The 22,453-nt window shown below is 45.4% G+C and overlaps 1 long non-coding RNA gene across 1 annotated transcript; it reads left to right on the top strand.

Moving 5' to 3' along the window:
* The first annotated feature begins 1,078 nt into the window (after window positions 1-1,078).
* LOC139061297 (uncharacterized) lies at window positions 1,079-20,798 on the top strand. Its single transcript, XR_011515346.1, has 3 exons — window positions 1,079-1,240; window positions 1,431-1,593; window positions 20,632-20,798. It is a non-coding gene; the product is annotated as an uncharacterized lncRNA (long non-coding RNA).
* Window positions 20,799-22,453: the final 1,655 nt, after the last annotated feature.

Genomic DNA, 22,453 nt, shown 5'->3' with positions numbered 1-22,453 from the left:
GTGACCGCTTTGAGTTCTCGAGAGCGTCGGAATGAGACGCTGCGTCGACGTTACCTATTTGTTACCTAGCCTAGTCGTTAGTTGAACAGTGTGGCTTGTCGTGTCTATACAATAGAGCTAAAGCAAACGCTTAAACACGAGCTAACACCACAATCGTAGCCACGCAGCTCTTGCTTTGCAGGCAATGTTCTTACTTTTCGCACCGTCAGCCATTTATTGTACCATGTTTCGGTCACGCCGCTAAGGATAACGCAGGATTTTCGCGTAATGGAGCACATAATGCGTTAAAAGGACGACGCGAAAACGACGCTTCATCAAAGCTCCAACGAGTCAGCTCGGTAAAGGAGTCGGGATAATGGTGACGGATTTTATCTGAAAGCAGACGAAGTGCTTCGGTCGCCTTACTAGCGGGTCGCCTCCTCAATCAACGAAGCCACGTGACCTGGTCAGAACAGCGTTATTTTCCTATTCGGGCATGTGCGTTTGTAAACTCGGATTCTAGCATTTGCTTGCTCCAATTCAGAGGATAGTTGAATTTAAAACCGCGAGAAAGATGGTGCTCATCAATGATGGTGATGGAATTATGCGTTATTCTGAAAGCAACGCTGATGATGTTAATGCTAAAGATGATTTTCATAGTGATGATAGCAATGGAAATGAAGTTGGCTGTCATGATGATAACAGATTACAAAAGTTGGCAGTCGATTCATGCTCGGTCTGACTTCGGTCAAACGTCGCCGCTTCTGCGAGCTGGGGTCTCCTAATAAACCAAATATAGTAAATACACCATACTGTATTTTTAAACTCGGGCAGGAAGATGTTGTCCTTCAACGAATTCCACTGGACATTGAATCAGCTTCCCACTTTTTGTATGTGTATTTATTTGTTTTTCCCCTTCAAGGCTGACAACGCATCTCTTTGATTTAGGACTTTTTTTACTTTTATATTTATTTTTCGTCATGTAACATGATTTGAATCTTGGCTTAGCGCCCGCAGTGGGTATGTGCCATTTTTTAAACACAATTATGAGCCTTTATTGCTGCACGAGGACCACGCACCCGGTCGCATCGAACTTTCCGTGATTGTTCAAGACGAAACGCTCTTCAATCTGCCAGCGTTCTTTTTACTTCAGCGCTCCTCGTTTGGGCTGAGTGCTACTCAATTTTTTCACTTCTCGTTTCTTCTTCGTCGTTCCCTTCAGGAACCCTATTTTACAGCTGGGCCCTTTTCCGGTAGCCAGGTTAGCCTGTGCTGCGTTTTCTTCATTTTTCACGCGGTCATCACCGCTCTGGTGGCTTGCGTTCCTTCAATTTTGAACTGGCGTTCGACCTTTGTGCCACCTATATTTATATGTTTGTTTTTTGCGTGGTGGCCTCAACCGTATACCCGTGTCTATGCTTCCCAGTAATTGAAATGCCATTCTTACGCAGAACCTGAACAGGCCACAGCTGTAGGCTTACCAAGGCTGCCACTACCTCCTCCGGTTGAGCATCCGCGAGGGTCGTCAATTCAGCGGAGGCGGAATTGCGCACCCTGCACCAGGCGACGCCAGCTTCTTAAGCATCTTCGAGTTCCTTGCCTGTCCCGAAATCGGTGAGCCACTTTGCACCATCAATCTTGGTTCATGGGAAAACCCAGCTTGCTGGGTTGACGGAACTCTACCATACATAAATACACAATTAAAATAGCAGTCATAATTATGTTAATAATTGAAAATAGCAGTGATAAAATATCGAACTCTTTTTCTATTACCCAGTAAATGGTACTTGTTCAGTGCGACCAATACGGGTAAATTTAGCAGTCTCTAAAGAAATGTTGTTTATATTAATGGTGAGAAATAAATAAATGCGACGTATTTCTTAATTTGTATTGTATCTTAAACTGTACAAGAGTTTTGAGAATGTAGGATAGTAGTACTAGGCGCGCTGATTCTATAGCTGCTAATTTTTCTAGGATTCCAATTAGGTTCGTTGGTATAACGCTTGCTAACTGAGGGAATATAGCAGCAGTGCATGCTCTTTCTGTAGCGTGCGCGAAATGCATAGGAACGTAAATACGATTGTGTGGAAGGATTTGGTTAGATACTTTCTGTATTTCAACTTACCATTTCTGTATTGATTGAAAACAAAAAAAAACATATTGCAGAATCAGCGGCCAAAGTGAAATCATACCGTGGTTATGAAGCATGTTTCCGGAACTGGCCTGAGTAGATTACCAGCATCACTTCACACACTTTTTATTTAACATAGCGTGAACCCTTCTTGCCAAGGGTATCACCTCCACTGGAGTTGTACAGGTATGCGTAAGCGTTGTGCCACGTGGTCATCACGACGCAGCTTGGTGTAAATATTATTCTTATTTATGTTGATCCAACCCCTATAAACACCTATCAAGCCTGATATGCCGTTATCTAACACTCTCGGACTTGCTTTGAACTTTATCAATGGTAATCGGTCCCTATCGACCTTGTCAGAATTGCTCTGCTCAATATAAGACCTTATTCGCTTTTTATCACCTCATCAATTCTCGTCGAAATATTACCAACCATGATATCCCCAAAACCTCTTGTCACTCCTTATGCTTAGCAGTATACTGACGGCTTATCTCTCACTGTTGCGCGACGCGAAGTGGATGAGCCCTCATAGGCAAGTCTCATTTTGGCCGGTGAAGCAACGCCCCAACGGAAGGCGCGTGGCGCTACCACCGAGACGCATGGTTGGATTTTTTCTGATGTCCACAATGCTACAAGTCGGCTTTACATGTGGTCCATAGAGATGGCGTTTCTTGCACCATGACCAAATCTTTCATCAAAGCCTTGCTAGAAAGTGCCCTCATTTGAAATTTGCCCTAACGCGTATTGCGTTACGGCAAATTGATATTTCTTTGCTATTTCTCCTCATTGCTATTTGGTTGGCTCAGCCAGTGCAAAGAAATGTGGAGCCGCAGCGTCACAAAACTCTCCAGGAACTTCTTCATGACATTTGGATGTTCAGCGCATACAACCAATGGTGATGAAACATTGTGCTCAAGCAGGCTTCATAGTGTCTTGAGTGGCTGTGTTAGACGGCAAGTGCTTTTTTCTTCGGAAAATTTTTTGAACACAGCTTCACATGAAGACATTAAGTTTAACACAACATGGCTTACGTGTACAAGGTTGTTGCTATCTTTCACGTATTCTTTCATGCTAACAAGAGCGTGCTCCGTGGAAATGTTATCAGTTAGGATTTCCAAACACGAACGGGAAGCCTTTGGTGTCTTTACGAAATGACGAACCAAAACGCCTGCCAATTGGGCCACGATGTCGCTTTCAGCTTCACTCGAAGGTTCTAGTTCACCAACGCCATGGCTCGCTACTGGCTCTGCTCTATCGCTTTGTACCTCCTTGGCTTCTTTAGCAAAGAAGTCTACCAAGTAGCTGCGATCGTCATTTTCGTAGCTTGAATTATGTGAAACTTTCAGAAACTGGCTGACTGACACTAGTTTTAAAAAATCTTTAAAGATCTTATGCACTTGGCAACGGCGAAACTGTTCTTACCACTGTAAATAAGTTTTCTGGACAGTCTTGTGCCATCCTTTCTGTACAAAAAAACAACTTGTAGCCACATTCAAGCAGTAGGACAAACTGCTGTTTCAGCACCAGTGTTGTTGCCAATATTACGACTGCTTGACATAGCTTCCACACTTTCTTGACCCCAATTCCCAAACCATCCATTACTCTTAGTGTGAGTCGAAGTATTTCAATGGTTTCTTCATATTTACTCTTACTTGTAAAATTCAAACCGACAACTAGCTGGCGAGACGTCATTAGAGTGTACCTTTTAAATATGTGCTCGAAAAACCAGGCAGTAATTTCTGCTTCCAATGGCAGCTTTCCGGACTTGATAAAATATCTCATGGCTGATGGGGTTTCTCGGAAAAACTGGACTGCGATTCCTGTTTCATTTTTGTGAAAGGTCCATCCGACAGATTTGCACTATTCAGATTTGGAACCACTCGCGGCTGTGCTGTGTCCAATTTCAAAACAGTTTTTAAGCTTTCATAAAGGAGATATTTGTTCCAAGCTGCAGAGCTCGTGCATATTTTCTTGGGAGGACCACTCCTCTTCGCTGCTATCCGTAGAAAACATCTGAGCATCTGGTTCGCCTGCAGAGTGAAGTGCTGATATGGTTTCTTTCGCCTGAATTTTAACACCAGCCAAGGCAAGACGAGATGCTGGGTTCTTTCGCTGCCTGAGTGCCACTGTGCAAGACCATAAAGCAAACTGTCAGATGCTAGATGCAACCCTTTATATTTTTACAAAAAAGGGCCTCTGGCCCAAGCGCACCTACGCCTGAAGTCGAAGAGTGTAGGCAGAGCGCTTGATTTAGGAAGCCGACGACCATCTTGCCGCCTCCCCTCGAACTGGTCGTCATCAAAGTGAAGCTAAAAGAAAGTGTTTTGAATGTTTAATTCATGAGACTGTAGGTACGGAAGGATTGCACTTAAGATACGAGAGGCAAACTGCAACCCCTTTTTATCCCGCTTAGGTGGTCAAGTTGCCTAACTTTACGATAAAATTAAATGTAAGCATGAAGGCCGCTTAAAGTGCGAATTCAATACAGAAATAAAAGGCAATACACTTACCTCACAAATTCTTGCATTGTCCGTGGGTTTCCACCAGTCGCGTGTCACTTCAATTTCACACTTTTCTCTGCTTTCCCAGTCACGGGGAAACCGAAGGCACCTATGACCCCTCTCTGTTGCGCGCACAAAGGTATGCTGCAGCCTGGCTTGGCAGAGTTTGCTGCCTATCAAACTGTGACCCATGCTTCACTGTACATAGCGAAGCGCACAAGTCACCCCACCAAATATGACCGCGGCCTCGTGGAAACTGCAAACACTACACAACGCGACAACACGAGGCGCGCATACGTGCATCCGTGTCAACCGTTCCGACACAATGTGGCAGTGGCGTGGCACGGGCCTAGTGAAAAGGTGTCACCACCCTGTACGGCGGGAGGCGGCGCTGACATCGAGGCACCCTATCGCATCGCGGTTCTACACTACGTTTCATACATGAGGTGCAACGCCGTGGAGGCTAGAGATACTTTTTTCAGAGGCTGCGTTCGCACTTGGAAACAGTTCGGTGTTTCGTGACCCGATCTTACTGAAAATTTTCTTTCTATAAGCTCCGTTCTGAGTAAAAAAAAAAGGAAGTTACCCGTAGAAGCATTTCATGTACCTATATGGCAGCTAATACGTTGTTTTAAATCTATTTGCTTTTCGTTATTTTTTTTATTGCAGCCCGTGCATTCTCCTCCCGCCTCACGTGCATGCTCGCACGAGCAAGCACCGCTGGCGCGCAGTGAAGCACAGAGGAAACGCGTAGACTGACATATTTTGGTCACCGCACTCTTTGCGTAGACTCCACAGCGTTGCACCTGATGTATAAAATGGAGTATACCAGAAAGCTCGCCTTCGTGCATAGCGTTCGCCGTTCGCGTTTCCCGGCAAACATTACGGTTACATAAGCTGCAGATGCTGGGGAATGTGAGAAGCAGTCAGCGATCTTTGGATGCTAGCGGAAGGGGGGGGGGGGGGAGTTCCACTCCTAGAGCCGAACCTTCACATTAAGAGGCTAACGCACTGCGTACTGCGCTACCAAGGCAGACGGAAGGTGAAGCTTAAGCGTCCTCAAAATTTTCGTACCGCCGGTGCAACATTTCGTATGGTTCAGATTATTCATTTCTGCAAGCGTGGCTCTTTAGCCCATGTTATTCCGCGTTCGGCTTTCGATGAGAGCGGACGTTTTATGGCTCGCCCTGTGTGCACCGAGTGCTGGCCGCGATGACAGTTCTCTTCTGCACCCTCGGATTACATTTTGCTGCCTACATTGTCTTCGAGCGAGACCATTCAGCATTGCGTTTTTGCATGACGATCAGGCAAGATCATATCGGCTGGAAAATTTTCGAGAGCCATTGGAAGAAGCGGGCATCATCAAGAACTCCGCGGCTGCAGGAGGCTTCCAGATGAACCAAGTCTGACTGGTTAAGTTGCGCTGCAAGGCTAACGAGGATTCTGTAGTGAAAAAGGGGCGCATTTCAAGTCAACGGCGGCTTCTGAGCTGTCATTGACCCCACCCAGCAGGGCGTCACTGTAAAAATTCACTGGGTCGACTTTGTTGTACAAGATGAGAGCTTCCGGAAAGCTTCCTTCAGGTTTCGAAAGACAACTGGTCCGTCGCTGGCTTTCAACATGCGACGTCTACGACGAGGGTGGTGCGAAGGAGACTTAAGAAAGACGTTTACCTTGATCAACTGCCTTTTCAAGTTTGGAGGTGGCACTGTCCTTCGAGTGACCCCGTGTCGGTCGCCGCTATGGTTGAGCTGCTGCAAGCAAAGGAACATACGACGGGACTGCCAGGCGCCACGCTGTCGGGTGTGCTGGTTGTTCGGACATGAAAGCAAAGACTGTGCAACGAGTTATTCCCTAGTAAGCAAAACGTTCCTTCCCACAGATGACGCCCCAAAGAACATAGTGGATGCGGAGGAAGCTGATAAGTCTACTCCGAAAAGCAATACCAAGGAACGCGTTCCTTGTCATTCCAACGAAGGCGTTTCATGACGGACACCGAGAAAGCTGCACGGACAATGCCTGACAGCCAGGTCTTGAGGAAGGCAGCTGAGGAGCGTGCCGGAACAGGCTGTACGCCGGAGCCACCACTCTTAAGCCAAACAAGCGATGAGGAAGACATGACTGACAGTACAGAGGCCACTAGCGCAAAAGAGAAAGCAGACACTGCCGGGGTAGGAGGGGGGGGGGGGGGGAGAGCGGCACGCTTGAAGCGTCCCAGAACGAACATTCTGAAGTTGACGGAGGACAGCACTGAAAACAAGATTAAACGCCTGAAGCGTCAGTGGCATCGCTTTGCTTTCACCAAGCGTGAAAAATTATGACTCCGAAATCACGTTGGCATCATCGTCGCCGATTTGGAGTCAGGTTAGGGACAAATAACCCTCCGGTCTTATCACTGAAGGGTAGAGGCATGGTAAGTGCTTTACTGCTGGCTCTCGCTTAAAATAAGTATGACTGCACCATTATACTTGCGCTATTACGCGTAGAACCGTTGAATGTACGGGGTCTAGCGTCAAGTCGCAAGCAATATTAGGTCAAAATTCAAGAGACCTAGACGTCCTTGAGGTTCAGGAGACTAGGTTAGCTAAGAAGAGACGGCCTACAGCGTTGTCGCATGATTTTCTTTACGGTACAATGCGTGATCCATGCTGTGGGAACATCCGCCACGTGTTTGTTGTTTTGTTAAAAAATTCTGTATGGATTGTCCTGTAAAACGATTTATTCAGCCTTTACACGGAAATCGTGCCTGTTAAGAGGAAGCTTTAGCTCGGGTGCTTCTATCTAAATACATCTAAAAGGAGAATTCGTTTTTCTCGGCAACCAATCCACCAAATTTGGCGAGGCTTCTTGAATTTAAAAAAAAAAACTTAAAATCTTGTGACATTTGGTATCGATTCTTTATTGAGGTTGTCAATCGTCTATAAAAATTGACAAAATTTGTAACTATTCAGAATACGAAACAATCAAGTTTACAACTCAGTAACTCAGCAATGAATAATGATACCACAATTATATAAATTGCATATAATGGTACATCGAAAGCAGACAAATTGACATGTTACAAATAAACCTCGAAAAATTTAGGAATATGAAAATACTGCTTTTTCAGAACCCTTGTAGACAAAGTGAGAAATTTACGTCAAATAGAAAGTGACAAATATAATTTGTTTTTTTTTCAGAAATCTACTGGGGGCCGTTCGCAGAACCGCGACATCTGTTCTGTATGCAGATCTATTGTAAACTTCCTGCTTCTATCATTTTCTTGAACTTTCCGATTTTTGAAAATCTGTTTAACGGAATTCTGGCCCTATAATCGAAATTCTGCTTCCAAAATTCACTAGAATTTAAATTTATATCTCAAATTCAACAACTTTTATTAAAATCGATGCAGAGGTCATCAAAGAAAAACGTTTTTGCGTTTTACATGTATTTGAATAGGCCTTGTCAGAGTTGGGCCCGAGCTAAAGCTTCCTCTTGAAGGGCGGTTCGAAAAAAGAAGCTTATATGTGCCTTGGGGAAGCCGGCGGTTTCTCGTGCAAGAAAGTTTAAACTATTCATCGTGGTTTCATTGATTGTGTTAATACCATAATCATTCCGGATATGTTACAGAAAACTTTAAAGAACGAGCTATCCCTCAAACTACACGGCATTTGTTTTTTAGCGCCTGAACCCGATTTTCAACCGATAGACGTTATCGTCTGAATGAATATATGGGGATGGATATATTATATATACATGGGGGTGTATATAATATATATGGGGATGGATATGGATATATACATGAATATATTATGGGGATGGTTGTGGAAGTACGTGATGTGTACAAGACGATTGACTGCGATGAATTTGATGTCTATGTTCGATACTTTACCATATATAAAAAAGTGTGATCTGTGATCACAAACACGTATGCAGGCTTGTAGCGAAGCTGGAAATAAGGGGAAAAATGGTTTAACCCATTGGGTAAGACACTCGGCTGCTGAGCGTTAGGTATTCGGTTGGAAACTAACCACAGCCAACGTGTGCTTAGTTTTTTACGCATTGATTTCTTTATAACGATTTGCCCTACATGACGGACAGAAGGACGGAGAGGTTTCCCCGGGGGTGGGCGCATAAATGCTTATGCCCTTTAAACAAATTTTGCAGTTTCTTTCAAAAAGCGATGCATCGATTGCGATAGTAAATTAATGAGCTAGTATACGAAGTAAAGATGGTTGTTTTATCGGCACCATAAACTTGAAAACTTAGGCACACTAACTAAACTAACAAGCATGGTGTCACCCGCGCACAAGCCAATATGGAAACATTTCACTTGCTAACCGCGGAAACTCGCAGTAAGAACACTGACGTGGTGAAACGCGGCAGCAGCAGCTGCGAGCGAAGTGACATTCGTGCTTTCTATCGCTTCACCGCAAAATGAGCGCCGAGAACACAGAGCACGCAGAAAGCTCCGAGCCTCTGACGCGTCTAGACTGGGCCCCCAACGCAAATTGCTCTCAGCATACCTCCGCGCTACCGTGCGCAGCCGCCACATGCACGGTTGGTGCCGGAATAGAGCGTCGCCCCGCATCCCTGCCTTACCCCGTGTGCCTCGCAACTTTGGGTGCCTTGCGCACGACGAAAAACGCCACGCTTCCTCCTCGCTTTCGTGTTCTTCGCGCGGGCGAGATTGAGCTGCGATCTTTGTCTCCCCTTGCACGCCATCACTCGCCCATACAGGGTGGAACATCACGGCGACAGCTATGCCCAAACCAACGGCGATGGCGGAAGTGCGCTTGGAATGTCCATATTATTGCTATCCCAGTAAAAATCCATGAAATAACTCCTCTGGGAGTTCTGTAAGCATGCGGAAGCATTGTGCCATTTGCTCATCGCCACGTAACCCTGTGCCATAGTATGTTGGGTTATGTTAAGAAACTTGATTCATCCAGTACAAACGACAGCGCTGCGGCGACACGAACTGGTGCGGAGGGCGGCGCAAGTTTCATTGATAACGCGAGCATACTACTGCAGATGGCAGCGACAAGTGCGCTGATTATGTTCCAATCATCCTAAGCAATTATTGATTTTTAGCGCCTTGCGCATCCGTGTTGCACAATTATGAACTGTGTTGGCGGCTGCGTATGGCATTCACGCACGGACCGTATCTTGAAAGCGATGTGCGGTGCGGACCGAGTGCTCACTGCTGATGGCTCGGCGCACTGTTCTCGCCGCTTCGCGATGGAGAGACGCGCGCGCTCAAGTCTTGATAGCAATATGCGAAAGGGGCAGGGCTGCATGTGCTGCGACCTTTGTGGTCACTGTGTCCTCGCCACTTCTTTAGCGTTGAAGCGACATGCAGCACGAAGGTGAAGTCGCTCGCTGCGGTTGTGTGTATATTGAAATCTATCGTCTTACGGGACGGATGGTTTTCACGCTGGGTAAGCAGAGAAATACTTACGCATTTAAACAGAAAATTCTATCCTGATTGTACTTCGGGAAATTCAAGAGACAGAATTTCGCGCAGCGAGAAAACGCTATATATGTTGAGGTGGTCATGAAGAGCTGTTGAAATGTGCAGTTGGTAAAGGGTCCCTGAAACGATTTGCATCTTACTCCTAGATACAGGGGGTATCGCTCAAGTAATGTTTTCTCACAAAACTCTTGTGTCAACACACTCTATTAACACAGGTACGAGTGGTCAAACATTACGCTCACTTCAAACTGTGGCGTGTCCCCTCCGCTTTTACACATTGCGGCTATCGCTATATCTCGTCTCCTTCAAGCGGCGAGCCAAACTTTGACTTCTTCAGGCTGATCTGAAGCGACTGTGGTCCCGCGTATCTTTCTTACGCAAAGTCATCGCCAAGCCTGAGCTCCATGGAGGGAAGTTTCAACGAGATTGCGCGTGGCACATGCAGTCGCGGGCGTTCGCAGTATCGTTGTGAGCCTATATAGCAATGCACAAACTACAAAGTAGCGCTTTTTCGGCATGATTTAGGTTTGAAAATCGGATAATTTCAAAATATCTAACACTTACGCCTACGAATATTTCTTTAATGTGCTTGTAGGATTTCCTTGTAGCCTTTAGGGGAAAAAGAAGGCACTGCCGCTAACTTGTAGATGTATGAAAATGGGTCCCCTTCCGGGAACAAGGGTGCATGCGAGGATTGGGATCTTTGGCTCTTCGTGGTCGTAATGCCTTTGCTTCGCGTTGCCTCACGCGAGGTAGCACGTCGACGACGAACCCTTTCTCGAGCGAGTTCCCGGCAACGTTTGTGAAATGCCACCTGCATTTCGGCCGAACGCACGGCGCGCACCCCACTCCCACTGCCGTTCCTTAATCGCCACCTACTCTACGGGTGAATGGACCAAACACATGTGAATGAACCAAACCGGGCTTGAACTGGCGGGAAACGTCGAACGGAAGGCGACCGAACACGCCACCATACACTTTCCATACATAAGCTGGCGCCTTGCGCTGAGTCTACTTCATGCATGTAAAACTCCGCATTAAAGGGCGCGTGTGATGAATCGACAGGGACTGAATTGCTCAGCGTGGTGGTCCCGCATCCCGTATGTCGGTGACTCCAATGCGCAGCACGAAAAGAAATCCTTATTTTCGCCTGGCTTGGGGTTTTTCATGCCCAACACCGAGAGAGAGAAAGAACTTTATTCGCCACTGCAGGGTTGGAAGTGAGGGCAGATAGGCCTAGTGAGGCCCCAAGGGAGGGGGGGGGGGCGGCGTCTTAGGCCCACGAGACGAGTGCCAGTTGTGTTTTCTTCTCTGGTCTTGTCAGCAGCTGGTCCCAACCCTCCTAGGAGGGAGCTGGCAGTAATGATTGTGCGGGAGGGTTACCCTCGCATCTCAACAGAATGTGAACCCGAGTGGCGAACAATCCGTGGTCAGGCTTTGTACAGATGGGGTCGTAATCCCCACCAGTTATTAAATAAAGCCTAGAATAACTGAGAACGGAATCGGTCTGGAGTCTAAGAAGCACAGTGGCTTGAGCTCGGTCGAGGTCCGGGTGGGGAGGTGGGTGCATGCATCTCGTCTCCTTGTAGAAGTTAGTGATTTCAGCATAGGATTTTGGGGCTCTATGCGAAAGCATCTGGATTCGAGCGGCCGGGTGCACGGTTGGTTAGGTCTCGGGGTAAACGGTCGACCCCTTCGTTCCCAGAGTTCCCCGCGTGAGCAGGTACCCACACTTAGCATACAGTTCTGTCGAGAGCGCAACCGCAGAGGATGTGTGCGGCTGGGAGACAAAGTGTGTTTTTCGAGAAATTTTGGATGGCTTGTTTAGAGTCACTGAGAATGGTGTGTGTTCGGGGATCCGCGATGGCTAGCACGATCGCGACCTCTTCGGCAGCGGTGAAGGAGTGTGCGCACACGGTAACGGCGCTGATCAGAGTGGTGGTTGGCGCCGCTACAGAGGCTACGTATGTGTTAGAGCCGCATTTCACCGCGTTCACGTGCGTCTTGTGGTTTCAGCTCACGGCGCCCATCGTGGAGGCCGGGTAGCGTATTCTTGGCCATTGGTTTGATGACGAGTTGGCTGCAGACTTAGCGGAGGGGCTTAGCGGAAAGAATAGAACTATGAGTCGGATTCCTGATTAATAATATAGCTGGTAACATACAGGAATTCTATAGCATTAACGAGAGGGTGGCAGGTCTTGTTGTGAAACTTAATAAGAGATACAAAATGAAGATTGTACAGGTCTACGCCCCTACATCCAGTCATGATGACCAGGAAGTCGAAAGCTTCTATGAAGACGTGGAATTGGCGATGGGTAGGTAGAGTGAAAACTAAATACACCATACTAATGGGCAACTTTAATGCCAAGGTAGGCAAGAAGCAGGCTGGAGACAAGGCAGTGGGGGAATATGGCATAGGCACTAGGAATAGCAGGGGAGAGTTATTAGTAGAGTTTGCGGAACAGAATGATATGAGGATCATGAATACCTTCTTCCGCAAGCGGGATAGCCGAAAGTGGACGCGGAGGAGCCCGAACAGCGAGACTAGAAATGAAATAGACTTCATACTCTGCGCCTAACCTAACCCTGGTATAATACAAGATGTGGACGTGCTCAGCAAGGTGCGCTGCAGTGACCATAGGTCGGTAATAACTCGAGTTAGCCTAGACCTGAGGAGCGAACGGAAGAAACTTGCACATAAGAAGCCGATCAATGAGTTAGCGGTAAGAGGGAAAATAGAGGAATTCCAGATCAAGCTACAGAACAGATACTCGGCTTCAACTTAGGAAGAGGACCTTAGTGTTGAAGCAATGAACGACAATCTTGTGGGCATCATTAGGGAGTGTGCAATGGAAGTCGCTGGTACCTCCGTTAGGCAGGATACCAGCAAGCTATCGAAGGAGACGAAAGATCTGATCAAGAAACGCCAATGTATGAAAGCCTCTAACACTACGGCCAGAATAGAACTGGCAGCTCTTTCGAAGTTAATCAAAAGCGTAAGACAGCTGACATAAGGAAGTATAATATGGATAGAATTGAACATGTTCTCAGGAACGGAGGAAGCCTAAAAACAGTGAACAAGAAACTAGGAATTGAAAAGAATCAGATGTATGCGTTAAGAGACAAAGCCGGCAATATCATTACTAATATGGATGAGATAGTTCAAGTGGCTGAGGAGTTCTATAGAGATTTATACAGTACCAGTGGCACCCACGACGTTTATGGAAGAGAAAATAGTCTAGAGGAATTTGACATCCCAAAGGTAACGCCGGAAGAAGTAAAGAAAGCCTTAGGAGATATGCAAAGGGGGAAGGCAGCTGGGGAGGATCAGGTAACAGCAGATTTCTTGAAGGATGGTGGGCAGATCGTTCTAGAGAAACTGGCCATCCTGTATACGCAATGCCTCATGACCTCGAGCGTACCGGAATCTTGGAAGAATGCTAACATAATCCTAATCCATAAGAAAGGGGACGCCAAAGACTTGAAAAATTATAAACCGAGCAGCTTACTGTCCGTTGCCTACAAACTATTTACTAAGGTAATCGCAAATAGAATGAGGAACACCTTAGACGTCTATCAAGCAAAGGACCAGGCAGGATTTCGTAAAGGCTAATCAACAATAAATCATATCCACACTATCAATCAGGTGATAGAGAAATGTGCGGAATATAACCAACCGTTATATATAGCTTTCATTGATTACGAGAAAGCGTTTGATTCTGTCGAAACGTCAGCAGTCATGGAGGCATCACGGAATCAGGGTGTAGACGAGCCATATGTAAAAATACTGAAAGATATCTATAGCGGCTCCACAGCCACCGTAGTCCTCCATAAAGAAAGCAACAAAATCCAAATAAAGAAAGGCGTCAGACAGGGAGATACCATCTCTCCAATGCTATTCACAGCGTGTTTACAGGAGGTATTCAGAGACCTGGATTGGGAAGAATTGGGCATAAAAGGTAATGGAGAATACCTTAGTAACTTGCGATTCGCTGATGATATTGCCTTTCTTAGTAACTCAGAGGACCAATTGCAATGCATGCTAACTGACCTGGAGAGGCAAAGCAGAAGAGTGGGTTTAAAAATTAATCTGCAGAAAACTACAGTAATGTTTAACAGCCTCGGAAGAGAACAGCAATTTACAATAGGCAACGAGGCACTGGAAGTAGCAATGGAATACATCTACTTAGGGCAGGTAGTGACGGCTGATCCGGATCATGAGACGGAAATAATCAGAAGAATAAGAATGGGTTGGGGTGCGTTTGGCAGGAATTCTCAGATCATGAACAGCAGGTTGCCATTATCCCTCAAGAGGAAAGTGTATAATAGCTGTGCCTTACCAGTACTCACCTACGCGGCAGAAACCTGGAGGCTTACGAAAAGGGTTCTACTCAAATTGAGGACGACGCAACGAGCTATGGAAAGAAGAATGATAGGTGTAACGTTAAGGGATAAGAAAAGAGCAGATTGGGTGAGGGAACAAACGCGAGTTAATGACATCTTAGTTGAAATCAAGAAAAAGAAACGGGCATGGGCAGTACATGTAATGAGGAGGGAGGATAACCGATGGTCATTAAGGGTTACGGACTGGATCCCAAGGGAAGGGAAACGTAGCAGGGGGTGGCAGAAAGTTAGGTGGGCGGTTGAGATTAAGAAGTTCGCAGGGACGGCATGGCCACAATTAGTACATGACCGGGGTTGTTGGAGAAGTATGTGAGAGGCCTTTGCCCTGCAGGGGGCGTAACCAGGCTGACGATGATGATGATGGCTGCAGACTTCAGTTGGGAGGAGAGCAGTGGGGTGGATGTCACTTGTAGGGTCGATGTTAAGACGGTTAAAAATGTAACCACCGTGTTTGGTGCGAGAAAGTGGGTATATCTTTGCACTCTTGTGTTCCTCAATCACCTCTATTGATGGTCTTCCATAATGCAAGCTGACTCAGACGCTGTCTGCTGGCAGACTGGCGCAGTCCCCATGCCCCGTTGTACGCCGAGCGGATGCTATTTACGGCCTCTTCGTGTTTGCGGCTGAGGTGGTAATAAGGGTATGTGTAGACAATGCTACTAAAGAGGCAGGCTTCTCTGAGGCGTTAGACGTCGGTCTCCCGCATTACCCTGTGGCGAATGGCGATGCGGTGGACTAGGCCGTTGATTTGGTGGGCTGTGGTTTGGGCAACATCTTTTGCATCCGCGATGTGGCGGCAGCGCGTTCCAGATCCCATAGAACTTCCTATCAACCAATTTTTACTTTCCATTAAGCCAATAAAATATGTTTTCTGTCGCATAGTTTCCTGTAGGCACATGTTCTAGAATTTTTCACATATAAGGAACGCGCGCCATGGCGTCGAACTCATGTATGGGCTCTTGTTGCACTTATTACAATTCATTTGTCCAGCACTCCAATTCCCCAATAAAACTGGTGCCAGCTGAAAGGTCCTATAAATTTATAGGCTATTATAACGTGTTCTTGCGGAACGCGTAACCGTAAGTCTTCCGGGAACTCTGTTTGTAAGAATGAAAATGGTCTGATGCTTGAAACGAAGAATCGACGGAACAAGTGTCGTCTCACTTGGTGAACGCGGGCTATGCGCAATTGTTTCGATGCTGCAAACGTGCACAGCGAGCACTGCTGCTTCGAAGCGGAGACCAAAAAGGCGCGAACGCGCCGATTCTCTTCTGCATCGCCAGGCGCCTTCCTTTTGTGTCGCTCGCTTACCTCGCACCGACAAACATACTTTTGTCGATTTCACAGATCCGACATCTACGCCTGCGCTTAAAAACACATCCATTGGGAACGAAACCCACTTTCTGTGCGGGAGGCGGCAAAGATACTGCTACGCCAAAGTGTAACTGAGGTGGTTGCCTTCTGACGGACGCTCTCCCTCTTTGTAACGCACGTTCAATTTCCTTGGCAACGCTTTCTCTTTTTCGTATCTCTGCTTGACAGTATATCTTGCGGCGGTCATTCTGGACAAATTCTACACAAATGTGCGCTCCCTGCCGAATGCAGAACCTACGGGCACCTCTGAAAGCCCCTGTCATCCAAACTGCGGGCGACCGCTGTTGACCAAGGATGTTGGCTTTGACACTGGCCTGTTGCGCTCGCGACTTCTACTACGTGTAGTCAATGCCGTTTACTCCCTGCGTACATCTGCAGTGCAAGACGAACGTAGTGCTGGTATTATTCTTGTTCCTAACACTAAATGAGACACCGTTGCTACTATCTTGAATGAGAAAACCTCGGCATCTCATCAGCTGCAATTGCCTGAGCGGTAGTAGCTAGGCCATTGGTGTGAGTACATATTTTTTAGGAGAACACAAATTACTATGCATACGTTTGGTATTAAATATAAGTTTAATGCAGCGACATGATTCAAGCATTCGCGAGGACGCAACGTGGGTAGCCTGGCGGATAGCTCATCGCACCGACGTCATCGGCGCCCCTACGGAGCTGGATAGGGGAGGGGGCGGCTGAATATTCATGGAAGTGGTGCCACTACAGTCGGCAGTGCTGTACATTTTTAAAACCTTGCAATAATTGGCATCCTCTCCACTGAGCGCTTGGATGTGACAATCGCAAGAACGGCCTAACCTACCGACGTTGTGTGTTTGTACGGAAATGTCATCATTATTTTAGGGTGCTTTAGGCAAGGTGATAAACATTAATAACATGCACATAAACTGGATGATTCCTTATTTTAACTTTCTGGTAATAGTGTTTTCTGTAACAGCACCAAATCTTTAAAGAATAAAGAATAACTTGGGGCAGATTGCTGCATTCTAACCCTTGAACTACGTTTCTCGATGAAGTAAGACTTACTTCCAGGAGAAATAAAATACGTAATTCACTAATTACAAGATATCGAAAGCTAGGTTCATTAGTAAGCAATTTATAGAACATGGGCCCTATAACGTAAAACTATTCCAATATGTTTCTATTCCAATCTCCTGACGTCAAATTTGCGTAACCACCGACGCAAGCACCGGGCGGTCACCCACAGGGTTGTCTGTACAGACCAATCAAACACTCTCCTCGTTCATAGGAGGTCACTTTTGTTTGCTTGAAAAACTAATAACATTGCCTGCACTGAGCGGCTTGTCGTATCTAATTGGCTGACAAGAGGCGAGGAGAACGCTCAAGTGGAGAGGGATCGGCTGGGGCATGGCCAGTGCACTGAAAATCGATAACCGAATGAAGAGGGTGGTGCCGGCGTCTGCGATTGGTCGGCTTTCCCTTACTTAACTTGTGGTGGCTGGTCGAAAATCACGGCGGTATGCAACGGAAGCTTAAGAATGACGCTAAAACTGCCCTCAGCAAAGAAGAGTTGGCAGAATGAGGTGGTAAACGTGCCGACACTGCTCGAAAACGTTACGGGGCCACGCAAGAAGTTTTATTATACGCAAATACATCCATGCTCTCCGGCAGGTGCGAGTAGCCAGCGTCTCAGCTATCGGCGGCCGCAATATTTTATTCCTTTCGGAACGGGGCAGCCTGCGGCTATTCTGAAGAAAATTCAGTTTTGTTCGGCATATTAATCAATCTTTATCGCGTACACGTCACTTTGACGCGGTGAGTTTGTGCGGTTTTGTGACGTCGCGTGACAGGCAGGTGAAGTGGGTGCAGCCCGAAAACTTTTATCAATAGCCGAGGGCTAATGGTGAAAATGGGTCGAATCAGAAATGTGTGTTTTTCTTTTTTCTGTAAAATCATGCATAATCAGTACGTACACATTATATCAGATGGGGAGCTATCGCGGTTTTCATGACGTCACGTGACAGAAAGGTGAAGTGGGGGTGGTCGAAAAAAGATTTTCCCCAATCGTGGAGGGCTGATAGCAGACTTGGAATAGAAAAGTTTGGAATAGTTTTACGTTATAGCGCCCCATATTGCGACCTACTAGTTGTAGTTGGTTCGTAAGGCATATTGCCTTAGAGCAAATTATGAGGCTGGCACCGGATGCGAGATATGCGCCGTCAAACTTGGGTAAAAATGCACTGTGGTTCCAATTACTTCTTTGAGAAAACAGTATGTTATACATTGAAGCACAAAAGTGATGGAACTTCGATGTATTTCGTCGCACACTTGGAAAATTATTACCTTGAAATTGGTGCGATCCTGAGAATTCGATCCAAGAGGATACGCCTTGCGGGCTTACCGGCTACAATTCGTAAACTAAAATATGTGCACTCTAGCAATTACCCAAAGCGTCAAACGCTGCGCACAGCGCTGGGAGCCCATATCTTCAAAGTGATCTGCAACGTGGAAAATGTTCGCGAGTGCTGGCAGCATCCTATGTGCTATCCTCGCGACGCTTAGTTCGCGTGGAATGAGAACGCAGCATGAAGGTCAATTCCCTCGCTGCTCCAGACGCGTCGAGCAGCGAGTGTGTTGTCTTGTGGTGCACTTGTAGATGCGGTATTTGCTGACGGCGCCGAGCAGTGTTTGTGTTCTTGCCGAAAGCAAGCAAAGCCGTGCCATTACTTGACAGACTTGGTTTAACCGTGTTCGACCACGGGAAATATTTGGTGTTAGACGCCAGATATGTGTGCATAAGTGCCCCAGATTGGGTATGAATGCTTCGCTTTAAAAAAATAACTCTCTTCATGAAACCTGAACACATATTCTCAAGGTATCAGTGCCCCTGAAGCATAGCGATCTGTTATTAGAGTAGCGCAATATATATTCAAAGCGGTACTTTATTCTCACTTAATCTCTCAGGACGAACATGTTCCACTACGATTTAGGATGTGGCTAAAGGAAACATAGTTATCTTTGGAGCAGATAAATATAAACAAAACGTCGAATTACGTGTTGGATAAGATGAAAGTAAAGAAAATATTCCGGATAGCGGTTAAATGTAAAACACCGTTTTAAAGCTTCGCAAGAGGTTCTCTTTTCAAATTTTCCATGTACGCTAGATTTGCATATTTCTGATTTTTATTCCACGATCCGAAACAAGCATTTTTAGTTCGAAATACTGTCGACATCAACATTATAAGGCACTTCTGATGGCTACCATAATATGTATTTCGAGCTGCTTGCTGTTTTAAGCCGTGTAAAGAGAATTAACACAATTACAATCCTTCTAAGACAACAGGCATTACTTTTACCAGCAAAGCAGTAAGTTTCTTTGTCTTTTGAATTCTGTTGCGTATTCAAGGGAGTAGAGGGAATATGTTTGGTATACATTTTAAAAGAACCTGAAAGTTTTCTCATTGCACAAAAATTCTGTTCTCCGACACATCTCATCAAGTTGCATAAAACCATTACAGTCATTAATATGAATTCACATCTGTGGTCGGGAGAGATTCAAGGGCGGCTTCATAAAATGTCCTTCAGGGCATCCCATCATTACTCTATTACCATCGGCGCTGGACCTTGTTCTAGAAATTGCTGCCAATTTTTTGTACACCTCCCGTTTTAGCCCAAACTCCTGCTTCATATCCTCACCTGCCTCCAACTGCCCTGTGAGAGTACACCTTTCCACGTTCCTTACTGCCACAACCAACACTTATTTGTGCATATAACACACTCTTTATTGCACGTGTTTTCTAGATTTTATTATTGTTTAAGTTATTTTCATTCTTTTATTCGTAGTTTCATATATTTTGTATCTTAGTGAAATCCCCACCCCCCTCTCTTCCAACTGGTTGTCATTTTCGGCTTTCGTTTGTCAAGTTGGCATGCGTTTGAATAAGAAAAACTGCACTTTCGCAGAAGTTTTCAAATTGATGTTTCTATTTTTACGTTATTGCTAGTCATTTTGACTTCTGTGTCTTTTGTTCTTTCGCAAATTTTCTACTTAATTTTCGCTAATGCATTTTTGCATTTACAAATAAGGGTTGTTTTTGCACACGTCAAATAAACATTTCACTTTCAGTATTGCCTCGAAGGCTGTTCTTGTTTTTGGTTCTTGTTTTCATGCCATGATAATGGATGATCATTCATAGAAATCCCTTCTGCTTTTATCGCGCAGACTGCCCACGTGTTCTCTAACTTTCTGCTCTCACGCAGCACCTTCAATTTTATTTTTCAACTCCGCGAAGTTACAAGACGATGTTGGTAAGATTCAAGCAGTTCTAGTTGGCCGGATTGGAGCTTGTAAACTACAGGTAGGCGCATTGTTGATTCATTCAATGTAGCGACGTTCACGGTGATCACCATGCTGCCTACAGTCAAGTTTGTTTTTCAGTGGAAAACACAAAATTCGTAAAACAAATCGTTGGTGCCGGCTACCAAGCGTCAGCATTACAGCAATTGACGGTATTCTTACCATTTCCTTATTAAATAACATTTTCGCAAAATTTTTACATCTCGAACTAGCGCAATTTTGTCGAGCTTATACATTCTCGGATTCTGTTTTGCGGCCTAATAATCATTTTGAGTTATTTTTTGTCCTACATGCGCCAAGAGCTAACAGTTCCTTTATCTCAACAGTCATTACGGATAAAACTGCAGCTGTGGGATTAGCGCGCAGCAGATGGGGCTTAAGGATAACGGTGAAAACTGTTGGTAAACACATGGTGAAATGATTTCTTTATCTTTTATTGATTCCGTTACAGAGGGAGCCCATTGTCATGTTCGGGGGTCAACTTCTCGCATTGGCCTTCTTTCGTCTCGTCTGCCTCACGAATGGGCTTAGAGTAGACGGCGCTGATGGAGGATACATCGATCTACTAGTCTCCATCCACCCAGAAACCAGTCCAAATGAAGTGATTGTCGACAACCTAAAGGCATGTGCGAGATTTCATGCTTTATTTTATGCTACCCGTAAAATAATGTTGTTAGATGCGGTATACAACAACCGTCGGATCTGAGATGTCCAACAGCGTTGATTTTTTTTTTTGTTACTGCCTCGGTCGTGGTGTGACCTTTAAATTTAATTCTAATGCGACAGCTGTTACCCATCATGTTTATTACCTAATCGTTCGTTGTTTGTTTTACTGGGACAGGTTAGATATCTAGCCATTCTAGTAGAGCATGTCCCGTTGTTCCCCTAACCTTAACGCCGCAAGCACATGCTTCTTCTTCGTTGGTGTACCTCGCTTTCTAACTACGTTTGCTAAGGCGTCCTAAGGCATCCTGACCTCGCTTCGAAAAGTACAGATCTCCGCTTCGAGTTATTCTAAGTAATTTATATCCTGAGTTTGTTTTTACCTCTGAAGTAGTGATACATGTCCAGATTATAATGAATTGTTACAACTTAGGACGCGGCCTCAGCTTCTCTGAGCCCGTTAACGTTCTTTTTCGCCAAGATGCCTATTACATCTACCGCATGCTTGACGGTATGCTCCCGAGCTGTTTTTCTCTATTGTGAGTCAATAATAATTTGTCCGTACTAATAATTTGTCCGAATACCTGTAAATTCTGGCAACCTATTTACTTTCTTTAATGTTCATCTGTGGTTCTTCGAAATCAGTTTACTTGGAGCGTCCTCACTTCAATACTCGTCAAGCCTATATTACCCTGTAGGTCTCCAGTTGTAGTCTACCAGTCAGCACTCAATACGAGGCACCCCACTGACATCTGGTTACGATCAAGGTTTGGATTGCACTTCTGGCTTCATGCCAACAAGCGCATTTCGAAATGTAGTTCACGAAGCGATTATACTTTTCAATATACACTGCGAAACTTCCTAACTATGGTATCCTGACCTTGTGTGTGCTTCGCTATGGCTGCATTTCTCTTCGCCTTTGCTGTTGTTGTTTTTTTCTTTGTTTCCATAAATCTATTGCCATTGTAAAGCAATTAAACCAGGTATTTCTTCGGCTACCCGAGGCCTATCCCGGCCCTGCATAGAAGCAGTCTAGTACAGCTTTTGTTGAGTACTATAACACAATTTTCTAATGCTAAATTGAAATCTTAACACCTTCCTTTCCTGTGGAACGTATTGGCCAGGTGTTGCATATCATTTTGCTTCTCTGCATACAACCCAATGTCATTCGCATGAAACTAACTTTGGAGCTGTTGCTCTAATATCCTGCCCGCCTGTTTGTATGGGAGAATGAACCAATGCTGAATTATTGCAGCCCCTTTTCCATCCTTATTACGTCTTTATGTGTACCTTTGTACTTTGGTCCTAGGATATTTCAGCTTTCCAATCACTTTTCATCGCTATGCATTCAATGCAAACAGCATTTTCTAAGTAAATGTGCTTAAAAGCTGTACATAGTCATCGCCGAAGCATTTTTGTTCAAGAATTTCCACAAACATATGCAGGTAGCCTTATATTATGCTCCAGTAATGTCCAAAAAAGCCGTTTTAAAGGTCTTCTTTTTTGATTTTCTTGCCAGTGGCGCTGGTATAATGAGGATAATGGTAGTGATGATGATTTAGTTGGAGCCCATTGAAAACGGCGTGGTGACGAATAGTTACGAAGTTTGC

The sequence above is a fragment of the Dermacentor albipictus genome, chromosome 6, assembly GCF_038994185.2.
Source record: "Dermacentor albipictus isolate Rhodes 1998 colony chromosome 6, USDA_Dalb.pri_finalv2, whole genome shotgun sequence".
NCBI lineage: Eukaryota > Metazoa > Arthropoda > Arachnida > Ixodida > Ixodidae > Dermacentor > Dermacentor albipictus.
The sequence above is the reverse complement of the archived record's forward strand: the minus strand, read 5'-3'. Positions and strand labels throughout refer to the sequence as shown.